At 48.8% G+C, this 15,945-nt stretch overlaps 1 long non-coding RNA gene across 3 annotated transcripts; it reads right to left on the reverse strand.

Annotated features, from left to right (window-relative positions):
- Positions 1-3,357: 3,357 nt before the first annotated feature.
- Positions 3,358-14,083, reverse strand: LOC118725627. 3 transcript variants are annotated; one of them, XR_004990065.2, is made up of 4 exons: positions 13,778-14,083; positions 10,085-10,266; positions 7,480-7,624; positions 3,358-5,936 (listed from the first exon to the last, which is right to left on the reverse strand). It is a non-coding gene; the product is annotated as an uncharacterized LOC118725627 (long non-coding RNA). The 3 variants fall into 3 exon arrangements; XR_006742330.1 differs by having other exon boundaries at positions 8,229-10,266; XR_004990064.2 differs by lacking the exon at positions 13,778-14,083 and adding an exon at positions 13,340-13,608.
- Positions 14,084-15,945: the final 1,862 nt, after the last annotated feature.

Below are 15,945 nucleotides of genomic sequence, written 5' to 3' on the forward strand. Positions count from 1 at the left end.
ATGCTCTATTCACTGAGCCAACCCGGTTCCAGCTCCAGCATGGTTTTCTGTTGCTTGCCTCCACAACCCTGGCTGATAAAACAACCCTCCTTAATCACTGTGTTCCGATGGGGCCGCTCCTGCTGTTCTCTGCTGCAGTGCTGTGTGTGTGTGTGCGTGTGTGTGTGCGTGTGTGTGTGTGTGTGTGTGTGTGTGTAGCACTAGAATTGTATAATTGCTTTGCCTCTCTGCTTGTGTCGTGTCTTTTTCTGACAGCAGACTGTACGCTCAATGCAGGCAGGGAATTGGCGGACTCGGTTACCACTGCACGCCCCAGAACTAACCCATGCCCGCCCCATGACAGAGTCTTAATGAATCTGTATTAAGGGTGCAGAGGAGGGCTTCAGCATTTGGAGGTCAGGACTGGAATCTGCATGTCGTTGATGGGTACGAGTTGTCTGAAGTCTGTCGTGTGGGTGACTCATTGTGGTTTAAAATGTGTGGAGTCAGGATGGACGTCGGGGCTGCTGGCAGTGTCAGGGCTCTTTCAGTGGACTAAAGCACCCCAAAAGGTGCAGAGCCTAGAACAGTGGCTCTCAAGTTCATTTGACCTCCGGCTCCCTGAGACGAGGCCAAAGACCCTCCTTCCTGCACTCTGAGCCGGGCAGCAGGAGTTTCCCAGCGTCGGCGAGCACGGAGCGGGAGCCAGGCTCCCTGCAGCTGAGCTCGTGGTAAACCCTAGTAACATCCTAATTTTAGTTCTGACTAGTGAATCCTGGTAACTCAGTCGTTTCCTAGAAAGTGGCACTTAGTCATGCACGAAGCTGGGAATCAGTGGATGTGTGTGGTGTTACTTGTTCTTGGGAATCAGAGGGGGAGTGTGGCTTTTGGGGATCTGTCTGTGGCTTGTAGGAGTGAGCCCCAAACTGAGAATTGCTCCACTGTGACCTGCAGACTGCCCAGTTCGGAGGGGTGGGGGCGGATTGGGGGGGTGAGAGGAGGGGTTTGGGCTCAGAGCCCTAGCGAGGGCTTACAGACCCCAAGCACAGCTGGAATCGTCCATAGAATGAATCAACAATACCTCCTACACATAGACAGATGACTGGATTGTCAGCGCTAGTGCGATGAAAAAAATACGCAAATTTCTTTAAAAGCCGAGAGAGTAATTCATAGTGGTTTTTTGTTGTTAAGCCTTTTCTTAGACAGCAGGTTCATGTGCAGGTTGGTGAGATTTCGGAGAGCTTTAAAAGGGCAGCCTGGTGCTGAACAGGGGGTGGGGGGCACCCGAGGGTGGGAACTGAGGCTGCAGGGAGAGATGGGCTTGGCTTGTGCCACTCTCAGTTCCAAAAGCCACCGAGGAACAAGCTCAGCCCTCACCTGCCCCCTGAGGATTGCCCTCACTTCCTCATGACCAAGGCGCCAGCCGGAGTGGCATTTGCATGCGTTAAACGCGTGTAAAGTGCAACTTCATGGCTATCGGTTTTTAACGTTCATTTTTAAAGTTATCTTTTTATTTTATTTTTTAATATGTCTTTATTGATTTCAGAGAGAGGAAGGGAGAGGGACAGAGAGATAGAAATATAGAAATATCAATGATGAGAGAATCATGGATCGGCTGCCTCCTGCACGGCTCCCACTGGGGATCCAGCCTGTAACTGGGCATGTGCCCTGATCGGGAATTGTACCATGACCTCTTTGGTTCATAGGTCATGAGGCTATGGATGCTCAACCTTTGAACCACACCGGCTGGGCTAAATTACATTCTAAAATGCACTAAGCGGATAGAGCATCGGCCTGCAAACCAAAGGGTCCTAGGTTCGATTCCAGTCAAGGGCATGTACCTTGGTTGCAGGCACATACCCAGTAGGGGGTGTGCAGGAGGCAGCTGATTGATGTTTCTCTCTCATTGATATTTCTAACTCTCTATCCCTCTCCCTTCCTCTCTGTAAAAAATCAATAAAATATTTTTAAAAATTAAGACACCCTCAGGAGCCCCTTGCTGGCTGTGTCTCAGCTCCGCCTGGGCTGGATTGGCTTCCTTTGCAGGCGGGACCTCCCACAGGTGCCCCCGCAGCTCCCGGCTCACAGTCCACCCGCTCGAAAGCCTGGCTCCCCACGGTGGCAGTCAAAAATAGCCACCATTCACTGAGTGCTTCTCAGAGCCAAGCCCCCTCCTGAGCACGTCAGGGGATGCTCTCATTCGTTCCTCACAAGGACGCTGATATCATGGCTGTTATTATCCCACATTAAAGCCAGGAGCCTGAGGTTACACAAACTGGCCCGGGGCCACAGGACTACCCAATGGCAGCCGGAACTCCTCACAGGGCACATCTGCTGACCACCGTGACCTTGGACTTGCCTGCAGCCATTCCCTAAGCCTCTGGCGTTGAACAATAGTGAGTGAGTACCAGCTCTGTTCCAGCTGCTTCGTGGGTATGATCTCATGTTCAGCTCCATTTCGGCTCAGAGAGGTTCGTTAACTTTCCCAAGCTCGCCCAGAAAGGAAGTGGAGAATTAGGAGCCAGATTCGCTGGATTCCAAAGCTCCTCACGAGGGGCCTTTGCACTGATGGTCACTATGCCTGGAGCACCCTCTCCCAGGCATCCCTTCCTTCCTCCACATCTCCTCAGCGAGACCACCCCTGCGGGCCCCCTTTAAAACCACGGGCATTGCTCCACTCCCTCCTAACCCTGCTTACCTGGCTCTACTTTTTCTGCTAGAGCACTTATAATTTTTTAGTACACTAATCCTTTGCTTATTTTTTTTTTTTTTTAAATATTCTTGATTTTTACAGAAGAAGGGAGAGGGTAGAGCTAAAACATATAGAAGAACATCGGTCCTCCTGCATACTCCCCATTTATTACTGAGCCCCTCAGTATAATCTGCTTTTTAAAATATATTATTGCTTATTATATTATATATATTGTATTATTATATATATATATTTCTGATTTCAGAAAGGAAGGAGAGGGATGAGAGATAAACTGATTAATATGAAAGAATATTGCTGGCTGCCTCCTGCACACCCCCCACCCCAGAATTAACCTACACCCTGCATTCTCAACTGGGGATGAACCCTGACCTCCATTTCTTAGGCTGATGCTCATCAGTGAGACAGAGATGGGCCATCTTAAATTACTATTATCCTCCGCAATGTAAGCTACGGGGGGCAGAGACCTAAGATCCAACTCAAAGCAAGCGCCAGTAGTCCCAAAAATAGCCTACATCGCGGGCCGAATGGTTTACTGAACAGTCATAAACTGTCATTGTGATGGAAACGCAGCGGAGTGCAGTGATGACAGCGCGGTGCGGGCCACATTGCAAGGCCTGGCGGGACGGATTTGGCCCGCGGGCCTTGTGTTTGACACATGTGCTTAGACCATTAGAATGCTGTCGAGTGATGTACTTTAAAAAGGCTCCCATTCCCCATTGCAGGTAGTGAGCGGCACAACTGGCTAATGACTAGCAATCTCGGAGGAAGAGGCAGAATGGGACAGAGCGGGGAAACAGAAATTCAGACGTGGCTGTGGGATTGTGCATTGGGCATGCTTTTCTGAAGAACAATTTTGTAATCCATAGTCAACACTAAAAGTATCTAGTCCTTTTGATCCAGCAATTCTAGAAATTTTACCAAGGATATAATCAGAGATGTATGTTAAAATGTCCCCCCAAAGTGGCTCACTGGAGCATTAATATAATACCGAAATGTTAGCAGTAACCTCAATGTCCAGCTCGTTGAGTCAATGATGGTTTAATACAATCCAAGAAAGTTACATAGAAATATACAGAATGGCATGGGAAAACATAGTATATTTAAAAAAGCAGGTGATAAAGCATTACGGTCAATCTGCCATTTTTGTAAGGTTAATTTGGAACTCTTAATTTTGGAGTAATAACAGAATGGATAAGGACAAGGGCTTTGAGGGCAGAAAGACACGAGTTGAATTCCTAAGTCTTCCACTCATCAACTTGGATGCTGTAAACCTCAGCTTCCTCATCTGTGAAATGGGGCTAGGGTAGTGCCTGGACAAGACCTAGGGCATGGTACTCCTTGAATAGATTCTTCTAACTAAAATGGTGGGCCATAGTGTGTGTGTGTGTGTGTGTGTGTGTGTGTACACGTGTGCGCGTGCATGTGCATGTGTGTGCGTGTGTGAGTGTGTGTGTAGTACTTTCGTATGCATTCAGTTCTTTCTGAACTGGGCAGGTATTGCTTTTGTAATTAGGAACACTGTCCTTATCATAGAAAAAGGAGAGGCCTAAGAAATGTCATCAGGACAGAAGGAATCTCAACTGTGCTAATTTGCCATCTCCGCTGCTCTCAGAGTCGTCTGTTTCAAATCATTTTGTGGCATTTCTGTTCCTCTTTTTCTTAAGGACTTGTTCCAAGAATAAAAAAAATAATAATAAAAAAAATAAAGAGAGAAAAGAAAGTTAGAAAGAAAGAAAGAAAGAAAGAAAAATTCCAAAGCTTCAAGCCATGTGAGTGAGTGCAATTTGCAGAAAATATTTCCAAAATGTTGTAGCCAAAACAGGCCATGTTTTAAACCTCAGATATCTAAGCAAATTTCTAAATTATGCTTGTAAACCACATGAGGTTCCTCTGCTTAGTAACACTTTACTTGTTGGAGATAATTCAGAGAGAAGGTTCCAAGGACTTCCATTGGCTTTGCCTGTTCAGCATCCACCACCCCTTCCTCCCTGCCCCCATGGTCTGGCATCAGAATCTGGATAGCTCTCTGGGGAAATGCTCCTCCCGCTTGATCCTTGTGGTTCAACTGGGCCTGCTCACATCTGAGCTTTAAAGATAGGCGTGACTCAGACCTGACTAATGAGAGTGCTGCATTGCTCTGGCCACTGGGATTGGCTCAAGGATGAGCATGTGACCTGAGCTGGGCCAATCAGAGACAGCCCTGGGATTTTTTTTTTTTTTCCCCCCGCTGGAACTACTCAGAAATAGGTCCCCTCAGTAGACTGGGATGCTGAGCTGGTAGACTGTGAGGCTGAAAGTGCCAGGAACCGTTTTAACACCATTTCGGGAAAGCTGCTTGAGAAGGGAGCGAACACCAAGGAAGAAAAAAACAGGAAATGGGCAAAGTCAGAATCCCGCTGATGTCCTTTAAGCATAGGGATTCAGCCATGCCGAACACTAGCAAGTACTCCTTTCTGTTTCAGCGAATCGGAGTCGTTTTTCTGTTGCTTGCCACCGAAAAAGACCTGCCGGTTACGGAAGATCAGTCTGAGGTTGGCAGATACATTATCGCGTTATGCGTTTTAAGCGTTTACAGTGTCCGGGTATTTCAGGTGCTAAGGACTCCTTCCGTGTTGCCTAAGCAGAGCTCCTCCAGGCCTGGCTGCGGAGGACACCTCGGAGCCCTTTGTAATGAGCTCATTAAAGGAACCCTGGCAGAGTGCAGAGCGGTTGTCAGCTTGCTTGAAAACAATGGTCTTGAGCAGGCTAAGCCCTTCCCCTGCTGACTTGCCTGAAAGAACTGGGCTTCACAAAGCATTTTTTTCAGAGTCGGACAAATACAGGCCTGCATTCAACGCCTGCCCAGCTCAATTAACAGAGTTCTCACTATAATGTTTAACTTTCCGTTTGTCATCTTTTCGCAAGAACAAACAATAACACAAACAAAACATTGCACAGAGGTTGTGTTTTTCCATGGAGAGTGACCTGTCACCATTAGGCATTCTTAACGCCCCTCTGCAGATAACGGTGAAGCCATATCTGTTTCACGTTCTCACCCTGTTCCCACTCCTTTTGGTGTGTTGACCGAACCACAGGTTGCCTCGAAATGTTGAACTGTTCCTTTCTCCCTTGTCAAAAAATTGTCAAGGACTGTCAACAGTCTAAGAGGTTGAGTCACATCAAACAAGTCTTTGTTGACTTCCCAATGGTAACAGGACAGGGTCAGGGCTGGGGAGATGGAAGGATGAGGATCTCTACTCCAAGTCTCCTGAGGATTCCCCCCTGGTTAGGGAGGTAAGAATGTGGTTCAGCCCTAACCGGTTTGGCTCAGTGGATAGAACGTCAGCCTGCAGACTGAAAGGTCCTAAGTTCGATTCTGGTCAAGGGCATGTACCCTGGTTGCAAGCACATCCCCAGTAGGGGGTGTGCAGGAGGCAGCTGATCAGTGTTTCTCTCTCATTGATGTTTCTAACTCTCTATCCCTTCCCCTTTCTCTCTGTAAAAAATCAATAAAATATATATATTTTTAAAAAGAATGTGGTTGCCGAAACCGGTTTGGCTCAATGGATAGAGCGTCAGCTTGAGGACTGAAAGGTCCCAGGTTCGATTCCAGTCAAGGGCATGTACATGGGTTGCGGGCACATCTTCAGTAGGGAGTGTGCAGGAGGCAGCTGGTCTATGTTTCTCTCTCTTCGATATTTCTAGCTCTCTGTCCCTCTCTCTTCCTCTCTGTGAAAAATCAATAAAATATATTAAAAAATAAAATAAAATAAAATAAAAAATAGAAAAGAATGTGGTTTAGTGTAGAGAGGCCTCATTTACCTGGGTTCAACTCCTGGTTCTATCACTCCCTAGTTATGTCCTTGGGAAAGTTACCACATAGGCAAGTTATGATGAGTAAATGAATTAATATAGATCAATTTTATACAGCCATGCCTAGCACTCAAAAAAAAAAAAAAGTCAAAGTTGTTTTTCTTTCTTATGTTAATTTATGATTTTATAAATTAAGGTCTGGTTTTGATGGTTTCCCAATAATTCTTAGGTATATCTTGGGATTAAAAATCAGCATATTTGGTAATAGTCACATATATCCCTCAAAAATTCCTTAGAAAGCAGCCACATTGGTCATCACAGACCATCTCTCAATACATTAGGTTCTGACCAGCCAGAATCCCACACTTTTCTCTGGTTGAGAGCCAATGAAGTGTGTTTCTTGTATACTGGGGACAGATTGTATGAGAAATGGCGGTCCTTAAACACTTTAAAAACATTTGTAAACACTGGACTGCCACTCAGGGCAGCTGAGGCCACATAGGAGGAGAGGTTAGTGATTGCTGAGCCTGACAGGGTATAGCCAATCTCAGGTTCCACCCAAAACTCACCCTGGACATGCACACATCCCATAGCCTGCTGCGGGCGCTACCTATACTCACCACACTGCTCCTTTCTCTCCCCAAGCATCGGTGGCTGAATCCTGGAACATTAAAGGCAAAGGCTTGTGGGATGCAATATTTCTATATTTATTTTGCTTAGCAGTAAGAGAGTTCAAAAATGTTAGACATCGCCAAAACCAGTTTGGCTCAGTGGATAGAGCATCGGTCTGTGGACTGAGGGATCCCAGGTTCGATTCCGGTCAAGGGCATGTGCATTGGTTGCGGGCAGTGTGGGGCAGTGTGCAGGAGGCAGCTGATCGATGTTTCTCTCACATCGATGTTTCTAACTCTATCTCTCTGTAAAAAATCAATAAAATATATATTTTTTAAAAAAGTTAGACATCAAGGCCAAATCTAGCACTTGTGGTTCCCAACCCACCTTTACCTTGGAAGCCCTTTAGGTGAAAAGCATGAGATTTGGGGCTCAAAGAATGAGACCTGAGTGGGCAGCCTGGGCCCAAAGTTTACCAAGGGGTGACCTTGGGCCATTCGCTTTATCTTCTTCAGCTTCAGTCTCTTCCTGTGAGAAAGGATATAACAATATGGACCACGCACAGTTACTGAGTATGGAGACAGAGTGTGCCTAAGCATTAGGTCCTAGGACGTGCATTCATGTCTTAGCCACTAACTCGATGGAGTAGGGTCCAGTGATGATGAGTAAGGCAGTCTCTGATCTCCAGAAGCACCCACCACATGGGGAAATGTATGTATCAATAGTAGCAAATGTGCAACGAGGCTGGGATGTGGCAAGTAAGATTGTGATTATTTTTAGGACCTGCCAACACTCCAGTCTTCTTTGAAGCTTCAAATGAAATGATCTGCCTTGTTTTGACAGCTAATGACGTTTGGGTAGCTTCTGTTTTGTGTTTTGGAGGAGAAACACACTTTGGGGGTATACTACATATACTTCCTGAATATCTGCATCCTCGCTAGCCGTGGTGTTGGGAAGATTGGCCAATTCCATCAGTCTTGTTTGATTCAGGGAAACAATTTTGAATAACAGCTCATGATCAAATTAGACAGATTTGTTTCCCACTAGTAAACAGTTGCTAATAGTTATTGAATGTTCACTGTGCAGATTTTCTATTGAAAAGCAAGACAGCTTGGTATCCAATGGGTCCCACCATTGACTGGCTGTGTGATTGGCTGCAAGTTTTTTAACCTGGGTGATCCTCAGCGTCTCCTCGCAAAACAGGGCAGTCAGAGTGCCCGCCTCCTCGTGACGGCCTGAGGATGCAGTGAGGGGGGCCCCGACGCCAGGCCCTGTGTTCAGACCTGGCCGTCAGCGTCATCAGCTTCACAAAATAAGTCCAGGCGACACAGACTCTGTGCTGGGAAGGCCTTGTGACCCCGCAAGGCTGCCCAGGCAGTTACACTTCAGAGAAGGGCTGGTTCTATGCCAGCTGGTTCTAAGGCAAACATAGATGGAATCAGCTTTCCCTTGAAAATCCCTGCCTGTCGAGTAGAGTATATACAGTATTATGCATGGAACACACAGGTCTGAGCACCACTGAGTCAGACCCTAGGAGGGAACAAGGGGCATGTGTACCTGTGGCTGCCTGGGCATCCGATCCATTCCTGAAAACTCAAGGGTCCCGGGTTCGAAGGAAGAGGGTCTCAACTGGGGGTAAGTTTGCCCTTCTAGGGGACAGTTGGCGATGTCTAGAGACATATTTTGGTTGTCTTAACTAGGGCAGGGTATGCTATTGACATCCAGTGGGTGGAGGCCAGGGATGCTGCTTAAACATCCTATAGTGCTGAAGCTGAGAAACCCTGTGCTAGTAACTATCACATCCACTCTTCGGAAGGGAAAAGAGGCAGAATCTGCTAGGATGTTCCTGCTGATCACTGGGGTTTAATGAGATGCCCTACGTGAGAGCTCTTAGCATAGCACCTGGCACATAGTAGGTACTCACTAAATGGTTGCTGGGCCTCAAGTTAAATTTTGCTTGATGAGGCCACCTCATGTGCTCTATTTTTGAGATGCGGTGGAGGAGAACTCAGCCACCTGCTTCCTGTCTTTCCAAGCTGGCACTTCCTGTTTTGCCCCACTCAGCAGTGATGGGTCTCATGGTGGTATCTTCCCTGGGAGGGGGGGGGGCGGGGAGGGGGTTGTTTCCAAAACCAGCATCCAGCTCAGGTGTGGTTCTGCCATTCTGCTATTACCCAAGCTTTCCAATTCAGATTCAAAACGACTGACCTCTCAAGCCTACTGGAAAGCCCTCGCTTGCAGCCACATGATTCTTAAAAGGGAGCTCTCACAACCATAACTCCGTTCTCTCCCCTCCCCTAACCAGGTTGGATCTGAAATAGGAGCCCAAGGAGGAAGGGGCTGGTTGTCGCTCACCAGCTAAGAAACTCTCAGGGACCGCAAAGGCAAGAACACTGCTTTTAAATGAAAGAAGTATTCCCATTTCATTTCGACCCCTAATGTATCACATAACTGTGGTATCCCTCCTTGTCCATCTGAAAAATTAGAATACAAATAATCTTAGGTCATTTGGACTCTGTTCAAATGTGAATTCATCTCTTTAACCATCCCTCTCCTTATTTTTTGAAGTAAAGACGAATATTGAATGTTAAGAGTATCTTTGTGGATTTTTTTACACTTTGAGTTGTTTCTTTTTTCTTAAGGTCACTGTTGCTTTCCCCCCATCATTACTTACTCATCAGTGTCTTGAAGATCTTAAACTGGTCTTTTTCTCTTTCTTCTTCTTCTTCTTCTTCTTCTTCTTCTTCTTCTTCTTCTTCTTCTTCTTCTTCTTCTTCTGGTTTGTTTCTCTTCACTTAAATACTGTGGACAGCAAGCCAACTGACTAATGATGAATATGATTCCTATCCAGACATAATAAGTCTTATGAAAATGTCTTTTTATTCCAAGGAAGGAGGATGTGTTGGTTCAGTAGTATGATGTCACGGTGACAGCGTGCAATGTCAGGTGACTGGATGGGTGTTAATGGCCTGGCCTGGCCATAGTCACCCCGAGAGGGAGTCACATGATGGCATCCTATTCCAGTATGTCCACAGAAGGAAGGGAAATTCCTTCCAACAGTGTGTTTCTGTGTCATGTCTCTTGAGTTGAAGTGCTGACTTGGTGTATATGAATAACGGAGTCAGACATGTCATGCCTTCTCCTTGGCACTCTCTTTTTGCCTGGGACACCTGTATTAGAGGGGGAAAGCATATCAGGATCCAGGAATGGCAAACACACAACTCTTCCACCACTCTCTACACCTCTGCCCATGGCAGACATTACCAATCGATCGCAGCATGCTTTTCCATAAACCATGCATGCAGACCCTATCAATTGATGGCAGCACAGGCATACAAGGTAGGAAAGGTTTTCTGCCTCTACTAGGTAAAGTAGGATACACTTAGAAGAGCATTGGAATGTCATCACCATCACCATATTCCTTTCCAGAAACTTCAGTGCTCCAAATCCCACTTGCCCAAACGTTTGGAAGAAAAGAAGGAGAAGGTTTGTTTTCTACACAGCAGTTTGGTTTGAAAATGAGCCTCTGAGCCTGCAGAAACAAGCAAATTGAATGAATGCACCTTATTTCCTGGTGTTTCTACGACAGGGATTCTTAAAATATAAGTCCCTGATGCTACTTTATCCATGAGGCCTCAGTCTGAGAAACACAATCTAGAATCAAAATTAATTCTACCATTTTATAATTTGCTCAGTCAGATGAAAAAAAAAAGGGGGGGGGGGTATGATTTTCAAGTACTTTCTACACTTGAGACTAAAAACAGCAGGTTGTTGTTTTTTTAATTTTGTTTAAGCAAATGCAATCCTCTGGGTATTTACAGTAGGAGGATTTCAGTCAGTGGAGACATTTTTTAAAAAGATCTCAAGTAAGAATCCTTCTTTGCATTTTTTTCCCCCAAAAGGACATTTACTTTTGGAAAATGCTCCATTTAGAAATAGTGTGCCATGGATGACAACTGACCCAAAAGTCTGACTTTTTTTTTTTTTTTTTTTTTTTTTTTTTTTTTTTTTGAGGGAGAGAGTAGGGCAGAGAAGGTTGGAGGTTGTGTGAATGCAGTTCTGTTCACCCTACCAGCCGCGCAGAATTTGGGAGTTCATGTTCATTCATTTCTTTTCGTTCATTCATTTATTCAAATACATACTGACGGTCTGCCAAATATAGAGCACTGTGCTAGCAATGGGATGATAGCCTAGAAGGAAACACGACCTCAGCCTTAGCTGGTTTGGCTCAGTGGATAGAGCATCGGCCTTCGGACTGACGGGTCTCTGGTTCGATTCCCATCAAGGGCACATGACAGTTGGGCAGGCCCGATCCTCAGCAGCCAATCAATGATTCTCTCTCATCGTTAATGTTTCTATTTCTCTCTTCCTCTCTGAAATAAATAAATTTTAAAAAAGGAAAGAAAGAAAGAAAACACTGCCTTACACAGCCCACCCTTCTTCGCAGAGAATGCCGAAGAATGGCTCCCCAATGTCCTAAGGCAGTGGTTCTCTTGTCGCCACCTTCCAAGTGACATTGAGCAATGTCTGGAGACATTTTTGGTTGTCACACTGGGAGGGTGGGGGACAGTGCGCCTGGCGTCCAGTGGGTACAGCCTTGGGGTGCTGCTCCACATCCTGCATGCACAGGAGGGCCCCCCACAAAGAACGCCCTGACTCCTAACGCCAGCAGCCTGGGGCATCTACCGTATGTGATGGATTAGCTTCTGGTTAGCGGTGCTAGCTACATTCCATCTTTAGGAGAACTGAAATGGCAGCCTAACTCGTTTCTGTCAGACCTTTTCCTCTCTGGGAACCCTGATTGAGAAAGGTTGGTGCCATGGCCTCAGGGTGTGTGGTCTGTGGACTTTTGGCCTCGGCTTCGCCTGGGAGCTTGTTAAAGGCGCAGAGTCCCAGGCCCCGCCCCAGACCTGCCGAGCCAGAACCTGCACTTGAACGTGATCTCCAGGGGATTTGAGTGCATGTTGCTATTTGAGAAGCGGAAGCTTAAGTGATCGTTTTCCTAAGTGCTGCTTCCGTGGGCTGGAGTCTGCGGTGCCCTTAACTCGCATATGGAAAATCTTACCCCACAAGGGGGGTGGCATTAGGAGATGGGACCTCTGGGAGGCGATTAGGTCTTGAGGGTGGGCCCCTTGTGAACGGGATTAGTGCCCTTATAAAAGGGACAGGGAAGAGCTCCACGTGAGGACACAGAGAGGGAACTGTCTAAGAACAGGGCTCTCACCAGACACCACATCTGCCAGGGCCTTGACATTGGACTTCCCAGACTCCAGGACTGCGAGGAAGAACTGTGTCGTTAAAGTCACCCCATCTCTGATGTTTCTGTTACAGAGGCCCACATGGACGAAGACAGCTACAGAGGCCAGGCTCCCATGATCAGTCCACCTGCAAACGGAAGGCTGGCAGAGGAGCAGAAGCCAGCCCGGAGAAGAGGCTTCCTAGCAGGGGGAACAGCACATGCATAGGCTCAGCGGCCAGAGGGAACTGGCCGGCCGGAGGGTCCAAAAGGAGAGGCTTTGTGTCTGGAGCCCGGGGAGCAAAAGGTCAGTGGAGCTGGGACCGGCCAGGTGAGCAGAGCATGTGGGACTTTTTCCCAGAAGCAAGTGGGCATGGTGCACTGGGCTTGACCTCCAGGCCCTGGCCCGGGGTGGCACAGGTAGGGCTGCCATGGGTGGCCAGGGGACAGAGCGAGGCCCACTCCTCGGCCCTTTCACCTGGTGCTCTGAGCAGCTGAGCCGACCAGGGCGGGAATCCCACGAATGGTAATTGCCCCGAGTGACCCACATCCCCCGCGAGACGGCGGCGAAAGATCAATGCTTCTGGGACACGCCGCTCCCGACCCCTCCGACTGAAGGCTGCGGAGCCATCGTGCCGGTGTATTTTTGTACAGATTTTGTGGTTTATGACACATTCTGGCAACGTGTAGATGCGATTTCAACGAGCCAGAATGTAGCACTGTAAACCTAAAACTGGATATCCCTTAAAGCTGCTGAGACCTGGCAGGAGACGGCTCCCAATTACAAGCAGCTCCCAGCTCCCCTGTTGCCGTCCCCAGGGCGTTGAAAACAAAACCCAGCTCCAGTGAGGGACTGCTAAGCCCTCTGCAACCCGTGAATGTCCCCTCTGGGCTTCCAAGCTCCAAGCTCCGGGATACCTTACACAGAAGAAATGACCCCTGCTAACTTACTGCCGGGGGAAGGGGGAAGGGGGTCCCGGGCGGGGGTGGGAGTAGGGGGTTGGGACCAGTGCGAAGATGGTGACAGACTGAATGGCCATGAAGTCATCCTGTCCTCGCCCTTGTTGACTTCTGCCCACACGGGGCTCGTCTCTCGGGCTGCGTGGGGATCCAGGGGCGTCACTTTATCACACCGACGGGATGCCCTGCTCCTCATCCTTCGCATATTGCTAATCTCACAACATCCATTATTCACTCGGCAACTGGCAAACAGTGAACTTGGCCAGCGTCACCGCCAAGCGATGAGATCCAAGTTAGAAGAAGTGGGAGAGGGAGAGGGAGAGGGAGAGGGAGAGGGAGAGGGAGAGGGAGAGGGAGAGGGAGAGGGAGAGGGAGAGGGAGAGGGAGAGGGAGAGGGAGAGAGAGAGAGAGAAAGAGAGAGAGAGAGAGAGAGTACAAAGACAGGCCAGACGTTTTCCCAACCTGTATGAACACGCCGGACTCACCAGGCCGGGTACCCGGGCCAGACGCCGTGCCAGCTGTCTGCCTTGGGCTCTGGGCCTGGGCTGCGTTGGGGGCACCCGGGTCAGCGCTCCCCTCTCTTCCAGCGGGTGATTGGCGCATTGTTCAGAGCCGATGAGGGGCGATCTCTGGAGGAAGTTGGCAAGAAAGTTTGATTCTATAAAAAGCAGCGCGCGGTCAGGATACGGTTTCCTATTCTGAGTCAAGGCGGAGAGGAGAGTCAGAAATTCCAAGCCAGAGGGTCAGGATGGGCTCCAGGGCCTGGAGTCCCATCTGAAACATGTTCCCGCTGGGCCCTTCCCCCCCCCCCCTCCCCCACCCCCCACCCCCTCCCACACCCGCGCAGCCGGCCAACCCGGATTACACAATGCAGCTCGCTTTCTCCAACACGGGCTGTTTCTCATTAGGAGCCAGCGCTTATTTCCCCCCTTTGCCATGTCATCTCTCCCCACTCAGGTGAGTAATTCCACTTCGTAACAGGGGGGTTCTGTTCGCGCTCCTGGGCTGCACGGGGCAGAGGAAAAACGAGGCTGCAGGTTTTTTCCTGCGGTGAGAGCGCATGTGCACTTTTTAACCCTGGCATCTTCCTCCTCCGTCCGGAGTGTTCCATTTCCTCCTTTCAAAGAGCTCTGCTCGCTAGGCTCCAGAGGAAAAGCCAACATTTGAATCAAGCCAGGCACTGGTTTGGGCCACCCGACACCCAACAATAGAGTCTAGACTCTAGAGCACATGTGTCAAACACAAGGCCCGCGGGCCAAATCCGTCCCGCCAGGCCTTGCAATGTGGCCCGCACAGCGCTGTCATCACTGCACTCCGCTGCGTTTCCATCACAATGACAGTTTATGACTGTTCAGTAAACCATTCGGCCCGCGATGTAGGCTGGATTTTAGATTTTGGCCCCTTCTCTAATTGAGTTCAACACCCCTACTCTAGAGGGTTTGGTTTCTGTGTGTGTGTGTGTGTGTGTGTGTGTGTGTGTGTGTGTTTTGTTTTGCTGTTAGTCCTCACCCAAGGATCTTTTTCCCGTTGATTTTCAGAGTGGAAGGAAGCGGGAGAGGCAGAGTGAGAGAAACATCGATGTGAGAGCCACACGTGGATCGGCTGCCTCCTGCCCGGGCGAGGGCGAGGATTGAATCTGCAACCGAGGTACGTGCCCTTGACCGAAATCAACCTGCAGCCCTTCGGTCCGAAGGCCGACGCGCTTACCGCTGAGCTAAACCGGGCAGGGCATCGAGGGCTTTGTTCCTCCCGCACCGGACTGGCACCTTTTCGTTCTCAAACTGGATCTCACCGGAGGTGTTGGGGTGCAGAAACCAGCTTTCCCGCCTTCCAAGTGGGTGAAACAAGATTCCAAGCACAGCCGGTGGCCTTCAGCTTCTCAACCCCAAGAGTGCTTCTTTTTTTCTTTTTTTTTGGCCTGCTTGACATATTTATTTATTTATTTATTTTTAAATAAATCTTTATTGCTCAGATTATTACAATTGTTTCTCCTCCCCCCCCCCATAGCTCCCTTCCACCCCCCTCCTCCCCCCTAACCACCATTGTCCTCATCCATAGGTTATACAATTTTAACCCAGTCTCTTTCTGCACCCCCACACCCCTTTCCCCCTGATAATTATCAATCCACTCCCTTTCTTGAGCATCAAGCTGCTGTTCTGTATTCTGGAGGCCTGGGGGCTATCAATCGGATCTGGATATTGCCATTGTTTTGGCCTTCAAGGCCGCAGAATGGTTCCAGGGAAACTCCAGAGTCACGGGCGGGGGAGGGGGGGGTGGGGAGAGTGGATTTCCCCACTGTTACTTTTCTCCATGCCCTTTCTCTTTCTGGCCGCGTGTCAGAAACACTCTCCCCCACCGGGCCCCTCGTGGAGGGTGAAGCACAGGAGTGGCGTGTGTGGGATTCCGCCGCCTCTGGAGCAAAACCGCCAGGCGATGGCCCTCTGGTCTCTGGGACTCCGGGCCCCCCTGAGCCAGAGCGAAACAGGCCTCCTGCCCCCGCCTCTGGGCCCCTCCACCTCCTGCCCTGTTTTGCTTCGAACAAGCCCGAGCACGCCATGCCACCTCACCAGGCCCTGCCAAAATCCACGAATGGCACAGAGCGCACATTAAACAGATGGAATGCAACATACATGTAAAGAAATAAGAGCCCTGC

Source organism: Pipistrellus kuhlii, unplaced genomic scaffold, assembly GCF_014108245.1.
Source record: "Pipistrellus kuhlii isolate mPipKuh1 unplaced genomic scaffold, mPipKuh1.p scaffold_m20_p_20, whole genome shotgun sequence".
In the NCBI taxonomy this organism is placed as follows: Eukaryota; Metazoa; Chordata; class Mammalia; order Chiroptera; family Vespertilionidae; genus Pipistrellus; species Pipistrellus kuhlii.